Here is an 8,611-nt window from a genome sequence, read left to right on the forward strand (position 1 = left end):
TAAATCAATTTACACCTCTAGGTGGCTTTTCTGTTTAAGCTATTATGTCTATATTAAATAATAATCACCAATATGTGAGCAGATACTTACCATTAAACATACTTTGTTCTTTCTTTAGACCTGGTGGGGGGGAGATACAATATTTTAATAGGTGATTTAATCCTCCCTTTCCCATGTTTAGAAATACTTATGATCCCTCAGACAGTTCCTTCTGGAACAAACTTTCCTCTTCTCCCCCAGCCAGCCCCAGTGGGTTCACCTTTACAGGCTCTGGGACAAAGACAAGAGGTAAGACGTGTGAATGTCTCCTCACTGGGATGTTTTAGCTTGGCCCACACCTTGCATTTAAGTTTACTCACCTCTAACTTCAGACTGGAGTGGAGCAGAAATATGGCTTACATTTTCCCTGCAAAAGAACGGGAACTAGTCTCTTAACCAGCCCTAGGAGTCCCTGTTCCTGGGGGAAAGGCACGCCTGGTATGGGCTGTGTAGGTTTTAACACACACATATTACAGGAACCATCAACTAGTCCAAAGAACTTCCTATTGGCTGTAAAGCCTACTCAATTTCCCGTTGTCACTTTTCACTCCAAGGCAAGCTCACAGCTCAGAAAATACCTTTCAGTCACAGTGATCAGACTGGGGCGGTATTGAACTCATCACTGGTGAGTCATTCAGGAATGGTCTGAGACAAACTCTGGATTAAGCCAATGGGTTCATGTCTTTGCACAGGTATCCAGGTCAAAAAGCCATACATAAAAACTGAAAATTTTTATATAGCAGCCATAGATTGAAAGTGTTGCAAAGGGATTTACCTCAAATCATTCTTGGGCTCCAGAGAAGGTGCTGGACCTAAAACAAACAAGACTGAGTCAGCAAGGCTTATTTATTATGCTCACTTCCTGCATTAGTTGTTCCCACCGCAGTTTCTAGAAAATCAGATTTCCGAGTCTCAACAGCAAGTCATCAGCCGAACGAGATTCCATGTAAGTCATCATAAATGAGCCTAAAAAGGCATGTTTCTCCCCAGCATGCTGTGTGCTAACACATGTGGAAACCACTCACCTTTGAGTGGACAAGCAGGTTACTGGTAATAAAACCTAGGGAAAGAAAGCTGTGGGTGATAAAAGTTCCAAGTTCCTTACACAAGGTACGCCCCCCACCCACTATCTTCCCCAGTTTCTCAGGTGTTCAAATGTTTTCATTATGTATGTCATAGTGAGCTAGTTTGATTCATCATAGAAACTGACTACTTGGTGGCATAAGCCAGACATTAATCAACTAACCTTTCAACTCTGGAAGCTTTTCAGTAGCACACAGGAACAAACTGCTCCTAAATGAGAGCATGTAATTAGTAAAATATCTCAAACAGCCAAAGCTGTTCTGGCTACGGTTAACAGATGGATGGGCTAAGAAAAACTAAGCAAATGCATCTTCAGCCATTTGTTGTACCTCAGACAGTTCCTTATGGAACAAATTCTCATCCTCTCTCCCAGCTAACCTCAGTGGGTTCACCATTACTGGCTCTGGGGCTAGAACTGGGTTAAGACAGGATATTTGCTCTCCTCACTGGCACTATACTCTGGGGCAAGCTACAACCAAGTTATAAGTACTCACCACTTACAAGGCTTTCCACAAGTTCAACCCTGGGCAGATCAATGGGCATCTAAGAAAGAAGAGAGATTAAGAAACATCACTACAAGGAATAAGAGGAACCAGAAATCTGTATGAGTCAGTCAGGGCTCTGGAAACCAAAAAGCCCCATGATAACTTATCCTTTGGATAATGGGTTCACATGTATGTTAATTTACCACAGTATTAGAAGCAACTCACCATTAAGATAGATGAATGTATCATCATCAAGACAACCTGTGAATGAGGAGCAAATGATTATTTAAAAATACTGGGATGGAATAAGATTTATCCATTAACAGAAACTGCCATCAGAACTCTAACATGCTATTAACTGTCATACCTCACAGGGCATCAGTTTGAACAATTCAAATCATCTGACAGTGGCATGTAGGTGAGGGATAAGCACACCCTCTCAAAAACCAGCTGTGCTGCTGGGTTCTCTCCCTCCCCAGGAAAATCATTCCAAGAGAAACAAGCTGGAAGGAGCAAAAAGACAACACTGCTCCACTGGCCGTTTGCCCTCTTGGTTGTGGGGAACACTGGAGAGAGGCACACAATCCCCCATTTAAACAATTACCTGTCGTCACCCTGGGAGGCAGCCGAATTCCTCAGGATTGGTGATAAGATGCTAGAGACAGAAAAGAGGCATTTTATGTACCTGCTGATAACGATTTGAAGACCCTTGAGTACTCTTGGCCCACTTCTCAGTAATAAGATGACATCACTTTTAAGTTCAGTCATATGCTTGTCATTTTATATTCATCACAGAGTGGCCAGCCCAATTTGACACCCCATCCAGACACTGTGCCCCTACCCATAATTGCATAAAACACTGTATACACACCTGGAGCATCATTGTAATGTTTGATTTCCACGGGGATAAGTCTTGACCCATCTTCCAAACTATAATTTCTTTTAAATTGAAGCACGTCTGAAATAAAAGAGCACCCTTCACTTAGTTTTATACCTTGCAGCCTATTTCATGTTAATGCCTTAACACCTCTGAAAAACCCAAACATTTGCTGCGCATGGTGCTACTCAGAATTTTTATGTTTTCTCCACTAATCCATCAGAAAGAGAGAGTTCAATTCTGAAAATCATCCCCGTAGCACATTCCATAGGACTTCCACACACTCGACTATTAGTAGTGGTGATGGAAGGTCTTAAGCACTCACCGTAACAAGAGGGCTTTTTTCGGTTCTTTAGCGTGCAAAACTGCGCCTGAACCCTGCGGACGAGAACATTACGTCAGCGCCGGGTATTTCGCAAATGCTGTTTTCCAGAGCAACGACTGCATCGGCAGTGCAAGGCCAGTCTCATCAGAGTTTCTTATCCTCACAAAATTCAGCACAGGTCTGTGATGAAGGTTCTCATCACAGAGGCCGCCAGCACCACCCGCCACCGCCATTTTGTCCTTTACAAAGCCCTGCAGCAGCTTCGAGGCCTGTAGGCCATGGTCAAATTCCCCCACCCCCGACCAATGAAATAGGTACAACCCATACCTCGGCCCACAATAAAAGAACTCACGACAAGCAGCGGTCAAACGAGACCGAAAGCGCACAATGAGACACTTAAATACTGCTGCGCAAAGGCCCACGGGATTTGGGGGCGGGACTGCGGTCGGCGCACGCGTACGAAGAGAGCGCGTGCGAGCCTGGGGAATTGTGGGTAGAGATTTCCTAAGGAGGCGGGCGCGAAGTGCCCGCCCCCGGCGGCGCGAAAAAGGCGCGCATGCGCCTTATGGCAGCACTCAAGCACGTCTTATTGAGGCCGGGCCTGGGCAGGGCTCAGTTGGGGGTCCCTTGCATGGAGACCTTTGAGGAGGTGAATCAGGCACTAGGTGCTCCACCTGAGTCTTATGACAGGGTCTGATTTTTCCTGACTAGCCACTAATGCCCGGCTCTCCGGTCTGATTTCCCCGGGATCTTGGCTTGTAGCAAGGCTAACATAAGGAGCACCGTTTTAAGCGCACTACGTGAATCGATTCATTCTACAATAACTACCCCCATTTTGTAGATGAGGGGCCCAGGTGTAAAGAGCTCTTGCAGAGCCACCTGCAAGTCCCGCCTAATTGCCAAGGTGGTCCCAGTCACCTATACAGACTGGTTGCTGAGACCAGCCAGCATTCATTCATCAGTCGTTTATGGTAAACACCTCGTGCACCTACAAGTTTTATAAACACATACTAAGCTCTTTGTATGTGCTATTCTGTATGAACTCACTTAACCTACAACTCTAGGAGGAAGATACTAGGATGATGTTATAAATGAGGAACCTGACACCTAGAGAGGTTAAGTAACTTCTTGGTGTTACCTGGCTAAGAAATTTCAGAGCCAAGGTGAAAATCCAGGCAGTCCGATTCTGTCTGGAGCCAGGCGTTCTGATTGTGTTTTACTGATATCATCACTCACTGTTCTCAAGGCAATAGGCGAGCAAGCAAATACACAGGAAACAAATCCCTGGGTACTGTTCCTCAATCTTTTTTCATTGTTGTCTCCCCCTCCAAGGAGTGTTAAAGAGACATTTCCTCCTCTAATCCCTCCCCCGCAAGAATTTTTAATACCGCTGATATACTGTATATCTGCTTGAGTACTGTGGCCCTTTGGAGAACCAGAAAACTTTTTCATATCTAAGATTTTCCTGCCCCCCCCCCCGGCCACTCTTCTCCAACCAAGAACCAATTTTTACGTTTTTGGGGGCAATATTGTTTCATGTGTCCCAGGGGAACATAACAAGTGACACTATACACAATATTGACAGAATTCCAGTTTGTACAAAGTTATTATGAACTGGAATAAATTCATTTACTCAATAACTATTTCTAGGTCAAGTACATGATTGAAAAGTTGTAACAAAACGTGTAGAAAATAGAACAGATAAACTATGGGAAATCTAGAAATCCCAGAGTAGGCAGACTGGGTTAGGGAGATGGTATGTGGGAATGGGAATTAGAAATGCTTTCTGGAGTAAACAGTTTGAGCACAGGCTTGGAGCTGGAAAAGAAAGGAAGTGTATGGATATAATTCAGGAAAGGTGGGTTAAAGTAGAATATAAAACTGGAAATGATTTCCCGGGAAAGACCAGATGAGAGCCTGGTGCGCAAAGCTAAATAATTTGAACTGTAGATAGAAAAAAGCCAGTGAAACTTTTTGAGCAGGGAGGTGATAAATTGGACATTAATTAGATTGTCACAGTAGTTTAGGCAACAGGTTAAGCGGATTCTGTACTAACAAGTGTAATGGCAGTGGAAATGGGAAGGGAAAGGTTTAAGTCAGGGGTCTCCAACTCACATACCTACAAAAGTGTAAGTAATGTAGATAAGCGATACAAACTGGGTGGGGCCTCTGGCGAACCTAGGCAGCCCTTTCTTAGCTCCAACTGTTGCTTTGCTAGAATATTGTCTCTGTGTAAAAAATCTGAACAAGAGAATCCAGAAATCCAGAATTGTATGTTTCTTTGCTCCTTTTAATTGTTGGTGTCTAACTTCGAATTTTAAGAACATTCTATGAATCGATCAAAATATGCCCGTGAGCCAAAGGTGGCCATGACGGTGAGTTTGCAATCTCTGTGGAGTGACATAGAATCCACTAGAAAGGGGCAATGTCAAAAACTGGATGCTCTTTTTGGAAGCTACCAAGGGAGGCGAAAGGGGTAAGCACTGAGAAGAAACAGTGTTTCAGCTTCTCTGACTTAATCAGTAAGCAAGAGAGAACACTGCCCTTTCCTAAGCTTTCTTACTAAGGCACAAACCATGGGGGATGATATATCCGCTACAGTTTCAACACTAAAGATCAGTGATTATAGATAACAATGCCAGCTCTTTTTACAGCCTAATTAAAAAAAAAAAAAAATCACATCAAAGAGTTTTGAAGTAATTTGTTTCCAGATCCTAATTAAAACTACCTGACACCAAGAGGTATGGCACCTCAACCTACCTTTTCTATACATTCTTTCCATTTTATGCAAAACTATTCATCTTTGAACTGTATGAACCCGAATCGAAACGTCTAATGCACCAGACGTACTTGCGCTTTCTCCTCCGCCCGTGTGAGCGCCCACCCCCTTCTCTGAAGTTAGAGCAGTGTTCCAGGGCTTCTTGACACTCTACTCTCAGGGTAATAGTCCTTAGCAAGGCCCGTACATAAAAATCTTTCTAATATCCCCCCACCCCCCAAAAAGCCACTATTCTTGGCAGTTAGAGATCACCCCGAAGTTTTTATTTATTTTTTTATTATTTATGCCTACAGCACCTGGTCTTCAAAGGTGATCTTTCATCCAAGTACTAACCATACCCGATCTTGCTTAGCTTCTGAGATCAGACATCGGGCTTGCTCAGGGTGGCATGGCCGTAGACTATGGACTGTGACTCACACCGAGGCACAAATTCAGGACTTTCTGCGTGTAAAGCAGACGTGCTCACTGCCACACTATGGAACCACGTCCACCCCGAAGTGTTTACAGCAGTCTTACCCTGGCTCCCTGACTCTGGTTTCCTTCCTTCTCATCCTTTCTTCATCTTGCAGCCAGACATCCTGCCAAATAAAAAATTTGGTCAAGTGTCACGTCTCAGCTCATAGTCCTTCAGTGCTCCTCCATAGTCTTTAGGCTAAAGTTAAAACCCTGCTTTCTTTGCCAATTTCCTTACTACCACTCCCTTTCCAAGCCTCTTCCACCCTGCCGTTACAGCCTCTACAGCACCTTAAACTCCCTGAGGTCATGTCTCTGTAAACCATCACTGTATCCCTGTTGCCTAACAGAATATATGACACAAAATAGAACTCAATATATATTAGTTTATCTCTATACAATTTTGAATGATTTTTTTCCCAGCCTTAATTCATTGATTACTCATCAAATGAGCTACTTTTAGGTCTGGCGGGTTTGCTCACGGAGCAACCCTGCCCCCACCTGGCAGCAAGAGGCACTGCTTCGCTTAATGGAGCGGTTGAGGCAAACGACCAGTGCTTTGTGGGGAACGGGGGAAATAGTAACCTCAGTGACGAAAAAAGCCCAATTTGATAACAGAATTTCCTGGGTCGTAGAGAAATACGACACTGGGGAGGATTAGCCTGGTCTCTGGGGACATGAAGATGTTGAAGATTGTAAAGACAGGCTTACACACTGTGTCTGTGGATCTGAATGAGGACAGTGTGTGACAGGAAGGTATGGTGAGGAGTTGATACAGGTAATATCAATTCTTGACCTTGTGGCTAAGATCGAGTATAACATCTGTTCTCATCAGTTTGATATCTGATATGTCCTCTATCTGAGGACAATATATTACATTGATTTTTGGAACAGGAAAATGCAACAGGAGCTTGATCTGTCTGCTCCATGCATTGCAGTATCTCTAGGAATGGTGTTATCCTTTAGGGATATTTAGTTGTTAAACAAGAAATATGTTAGCTATAGCTTTGCTGGAGTTATATGTCTTTTAGAGAAATGAGCATGATAAATGACAATTCGATCGATTAGTAGAAGATTTGATTATAGACTCGTGAGAGGTAATATAAATCATATGAAGCTATTCAGGACTAGGCTATCAAGCATGTTTATTATTTCAATGACCAGTGATTATTTAGTAATTGTTCATGTACTGGCAGAATAGGGTAGTGCTCAGCAACTCTTTTTGATTACACTCCCTATCATTTAAGAAAATCATTAGAATATCCTTAATCTATGAGATTTTTAAAGTAAATTATACTCTTTGAACATTATCAATTATTTGGAAAGGAAATTTTTTTAAAAGGTGCAACATAAATAGAAGATCAAATTTTTTTTGTCCTAAGTCGTTGTGTTAAGAGAGTGGATAGAGCCCAAACTGCCTGGATTTGAATCCTGGTTCACCTTATGCTTTCTGATGAAGGCCAAGTCCTTTGGTCTGTTTTGTTCAGTGCTTCTTTCTATGGCGGGTAATAGCTTAAATAGTAACAATGGTTACAAAACATTGAGTTTCTGCCTTTTCTTTAAAGATAATGTCATTGATGTACGATCATGAGATGTCTTGCAGATTCTTGGTTCTTCCACCCAGTTAGGTCACCTGACCACAATGACGAAGGCACTGGACAAGGTGACATCAGGAACTAAATGAACGAGACAAGGAAAACCGCTGACGCTTACACAAGAACTAACCAATCAGCTTCGTCGAGGACCCTTAACCGCTCATCTTCAATCTTTGCCTTTAAAAACATTCGATTAAAAACCATCAGGGAAAAAAAATAAAGAAAGAAAATTTAAAAGGGAAAAAACAAACAAAACAAAACAAAAAAATCAGGGAGTTTGGATTTTGAGCGCTAGCTCCCAGGTCTCCGGGCTTGGCACCCCGCCAATGAACCGCTTTCATTTCTCCACTGCAAAACTTGGAGTGCAGTGTTCGGCTCAGTGTTCAAGCCATTCACCCCTGGATTTCTGCTAGTTCCCTGGCTTTACTTACCACGTATATTCTGCCAGCTCCCGAACTCCATTTCAACCGAGGATCTTCTGAACTGCCGATCCATGTACCTAGCTGTCCACCAGACAATCTCACAGGCGTGGCCCATAAACATCTCAGCTCAACGAGTCCGAAACCAAACTCATCACCTTTCCCTACAAATCTGTTCCTTCTCCACTGTGACGTCTTTTACTCAATTGCCTAAGCTAGAAATGTGGTCATTGCCCCACTGCCACCATGCTGTGAACGGTGTCCAGCTAAAGACTACCAGGAACATCCTTGCATGGGAGCAAGATGGATTTGTCACTTGTTAGAGCGAGAAAGAGCACGTGGGGAACCATGGGGTGTCTTAGTAAGCCGGTGTTAGAACTTGCAGGATTTGGACAATTATAGGCTGAAGCTATAATTGGTGAAGCAGCAGCAGTGACTCATATTAGCCAGGACAGGGAGGTGTTTGGACTTCTGTGATTGATTTGGACAGCGTTCATGTCTTGATCTGTGTTTAGACATGATCATGGAATGGTCTTGTTTCGTCTTGCTCTGTCAT

General features: G+C 43.2%; 1 long non-coding RNA gene, 8 other non-coding genes and 1 pseudogene across 11 annotated transcripts; 1 reads left to right on the forward strand and 9 right to left on the reverse strand.

Annotated features, from left to right (window-relative positions):
* LOC105297821 lies at positions 1–3,200 on the reverse strand. Of its 3 annotated transcripts, none has more exons than XR_896382.2 (11): positions 3,137–3,200; positions 2,810–2,862; positions 2,479–2,565; positions 2,212–2,262; positions 1,833–1,868; positions 1,617–1,665; positions 1,286–1,332; positions 1,065–1,099; positions 815–851; positions 360–406; positions 1–120 (listed from the first exon to the last, which is right to left on the reverse strand). It is a non-coding gene; the product is annotated as an uncharacterized LOC105297821 (long non-coding RNA). The 3 variants fall into 3 exon arrangements; XR_002782428.1 differs by having other exon boundaries at positions 3,162–3,197; XR_002782427.1 differs by lacking the exon at positions 1–120 and having other exon boundaries at positions 123–406; positions 3,137–3,199.
* On the reverse strand, positions 193–318 carry LOC111744977. The gene has a single exon (XR_002782444.1). It is a non-coding gene; the product is annotated as a small nucleolar RNA SNORD22 (small nucleolar RNA).
* On the reverse strand, positions 601–669 carry LOC111744976. The gene has a single exon (XR_002782443.1). It is a non-coding gene; the product is annotated as a small nucleolar RNA SNORD31 (small nucleolar RNA).
* On the reverse strand, positions 932–1,001 carry LOC111744975. Its single transcript, XR_002782442.1, has one exon. It is a non-coding gene; the product is annotated as a small nucleolar RNA SNORD30 (small nucleolar RNA).
* On the reverse strand, positions 1,178–1,244 carry LOC111744970. The gene has a single exon (XR_002782437.1). It is a non-coding gene; the product is annotated as a small nucleolar RNA SNORD29 (small nucleolar RNA).
* LOC111744978 lies at positions 1,448–1,574 on the reverse strand. Its single transcript, XR_002782445.1, has one exon. It is a non-coding gene; the product is annotated as a small nucleolar RNA SNORD22 (small nucleolar RNA).
* LOC111744971 lies at positions 1,938–2,013 on the reverse strand. Its single transcript, XR_002782438.1, has one exon. It is a non-coding gene; the product is annotated as a small nucleolar RNA SNORD28 (small nucleolar RNA).
* On the reverse strand, positions 2,334–2,405 carry LOC111744972. Its single transcript, XR_002782439.1, has one exon. It is a non-coding gene; the product is annotated as a small nucleolar RNA SNORD27 (small nucleolar RNA).
* LOC111744973 lies at positions 2,668–2,743 on the reverse strand. The gene has a single exon (XR_002782440.1). It is a non-coding gene; the product is annotated as a small nucleolar RNA SNORD26 (small nucleolar RNA).
* A 3,624-nt stretch (positions 3,201–6,824) lies between the features above and the next one.
* Positions 6,825–7,005, forward strand: LOC111744969 (annotated as a pseudogene).
* The last annotated feature ends 1,606 nt before the right edge of the window (positions 7,006–8,611 follow it).

The sequence above is a fragment of the Pteropus vampyrus genome, unplaced genomic scaffold (assembly GCF_000151845.1).
Source record: "Pteropus vampyrus isolate Shadow unplaced genomic scaffold, Pvam_2.0 Scaffold144, whole genome shotgun sequence".
In the NCBI taxonomy this organism is placed as follows: domain Eukaryota; kingdom Metazoa; phylum Chordata; class Mammalia; order Chiroptera; family Pteropodidae; genus Pteropus; species Pteropus vampyrus.